This window comes from Onychomys torridus, chromosome 5 (assembly GCF_903995425.1).
Source record: "Onychomys torridus chromosome 5, mOncTor1.1, whole genome shotgun sequence".
Taxonomy (NCBI): domain Eukaryota; kingdom Metazoa; phylum Chordata; class Mammalia; order Rodentia; family Cricetidae; genus Onychomys; species Onychomys torridus.
The window spans coordinates 71712031-71714910 of NC_050447.1; the positions used below are offsets into that span (position 1 = coordinate 71712031).

At 50.2% G+C, this 2880-nt stretch overlaps 1 pseudogene; it reads right to left on the reverse strand.

Annotated features, from left to right (window-relative positions):
- Window positions 1-743: 743 nt before the first annotated feature.
- Window positions 744-1569, reverse strand: LOC118584595 (annotated as a pseudogene).
- Window positions 1570-2880: the final 1311 nt, after the last annotated feature.

The window sequence follows — 2880 nt, forward strand, 5'->3', positions numbered from 1 at the left end:
AAAAAATAATGTATCTGCCTACCTTGTAAAAGACACAACATTCTCCAGCGTTGCAGAGAAATACAGTCTGTGGGAATTCAGCCCATAAAAAGCAGCACCCTGGGGTTGGTCCCCAGTATCACATACACAAACCAACACCTGGAAGTCTGCTGTGGGAACCCCAACTCCACAGGCACTACAAGAAAACCTCCCACCCTCATTAAAACAAACACAAGCCCTACCCTTTGCCCTGCTCAGCTTTACCACTTGCTTAAGGCAAAGGCCTGGACAATAAGCAGGATGGATAGCAGCTACCCATCCTGAGCCAGGAAAACACACTCGATCCCTTTGTAAGAGGAAACGGATCCTCCAAGACTGCAAAACACCCAAGGGCTCCTTGAGACAGAGGCCTTTTGAAGAACACACCTGGACACCTTGGAACCACTACCTCTAAAGGCAAAAGTAAACATCGGCAGACACCAAACTTAGCTCATCAAAAACCATCTTTCCCCCAACCCAGTACAGCTCACAGAGGACAAGTATGTGACCACCAGTCTGAGAAATGGGAGTGTTTGGCCAGGCTACCTTGCCTGGCCTGGAGAGTTCAAGCCTAGTGCCAGTCAAAAGAGGTCTGGCTGCTGAAGCTGTGGTTTCTGAGGCCTGGCTGGCTCGTGACTGCTTTACAAAGATCTCTCCATTTTCTTCACTCACACGGGAACTTAAGAACAGGGACATTTTCAGTGACTTCTAAACTGGCCAGTGCTTCAGTAGCCTCTCAGAAGCACTGCTGGAGACAGGCGACCTGCATTGCAAGATCTCAGCTCCTTCCAGTTGATGAGCCTCTTGCCAGACTTCTGGAGCAGTTCATTGGCTTTAGAAAAACGTCTACATCCCAAGTACCCCCTGTACACCGACAACCGGGAGGGATGGGCTGTTTGCAGGACATGGTGATACTTCCTATCAATGGTACTGCCCCTCTAGGCGTAAGAGCTCCAGAATAGGAAGACAAGGCCATTCAGGTTCTGATTTAGCCAGGACACAACTGCATCCGTGAATTGCTCCCAATCCCTCTGCTTATGGGAATTGGCTTGGTGGGCACGGACGGTGAGGACAGCATTGAGGAGCAAGACACCTTGTCTGGCCCACCCCGATAAATCCCCATGGCCAGGATGAGCAAAACCATCGATGTCTGTGGACAGGTCTTTAAAAATGTTTTCCAAACTGGGTGGAGGCGGAATGGGTCTTTGGACACTGAAGCACAGCCCTCGAGCTTGTTTAGGTCTGTGATACGGATCCTGTCCTGTAGTGACAACTTTCACATCTCGGATGTCACACATCTGGGTCCACGTGAACACCCGCTCCAGGTGTTGTTTTCTTTGTTCAGCAACAAATCCCACTGAGCTTAATGAAGTACGGCTTCCCGAACTCTCCACACAGCTGCTGCTTCCAGCACGGTGCAGTCTCCAGCTGTGGCCTGGCCTGCTCATCCTGCCCTACCTGGTGTGCACGCTCTGCACCAACCCTAAAGGCCTTGGCCCCAAGACACCCATGGCCCACTTGGGCTGGGGGTTGCGTTCTTTTATGTTGCATTTGTTTAACTCTGTGAAGCTGTGTTACTTTGCCTGTCTAAAACATTTGATTGGTCTAATAAAGGGCTGAACAGCCGATAGCTGGGCAGAGAAAGGATAGGTGGGTCTGGCAGGCAGAGAGAATAAACAGAAGGAGAAAAAGGAGGATCAAAAAGGAAGAAAGAGAAAAGGAGGAAAGGTAGACTCCAGGGGCCAGCTAGCCCAAGACATGAAAGAGAGAGGGAGGGAGGGAGAGAGGAGGAGAGGGGGAGGAGAGAAAGAGAGACAGAGAGAGAGAGAGAGAGAGAGAGAGAGAGAGAGAGAGAGAGAGACAGAGAGAGAGACAGAGAGAGACAGACAGAGAGAAAGAGAGACAGAGAGAGAGAGAGAGAGAGAGAGAGAGAGAGAGAGAGAGAGACTGTAGTTAAATTAGTTAAATCTGCATTTGACCTCCCTCCTCACCCTCACTCTTTCCTGCAATGTGGCCTTTCCACTTGGAAGTGCTCCCATCATTTTCTCCCACCTCAGGATCTGTCTCAAAGGTACTTGGATTAAGTCTCCCCTGGAATTTCTCCAGCAGTTCTTAGGTCCTAGAACCTTGACAACGAACGGGCAGTGAGGTGAAGAAAGGACAGCCATGCAGACTGGCTGCGGTAGAGGAAAGCTGCGGTTCTGTGGAGGGCACCTACTATCACCGGTAACCTGACATAACCTGACACCTCTAGATTACAGCACAGGGGGGTGTCTGCAGGCAGCTAGTCTCTGGCTGTAACATCCCGGAGGAGGAAGCTGCAGTTGCTTTTTTTGTTTTGTTTTTGTTTTGTTTGTTTTTTTTCAAGGCAGGGTTTCTCGGTGTAGCCTGGAACTCAACTCTGTAGACCAGGCTGACCTCAAATTTACAGAGATCCGCCTGCCTCTGCCTCCCAGAGTGCTGAGATTGGATTAAAGGTGAGCGCCCCTACCACCAGGCTCAGTTGCTATTCTTTGCACACACTGATCATTCACTCACACTGGGACTCTCCAAGAAAGCTTTGCCATCCATCTTGAGCCTCCCGCACCTCAGCGAGATCATAAGCCCAATAGCAGAACCAAGGCTGATAAAACTCCTTTGTGTAGGAAGGAGCTTGCCCGCTTTGTGTGTGAGCTGCCTTCCTTGTGAGGTGGTTTCAACATCTCCCTGAGAGGCAGAAGGTCATGCAGCACTAGCTGGTTCCGAGAGCCAGTGTGGAGCCCCACACCCAGAGCCGAGGGAATGGGAATAGGGAACCTTACTGACAGGATGTTCTGTTCATACCCGTTTTATGCAATTTAAAAACTTCATACTGTGACTTGG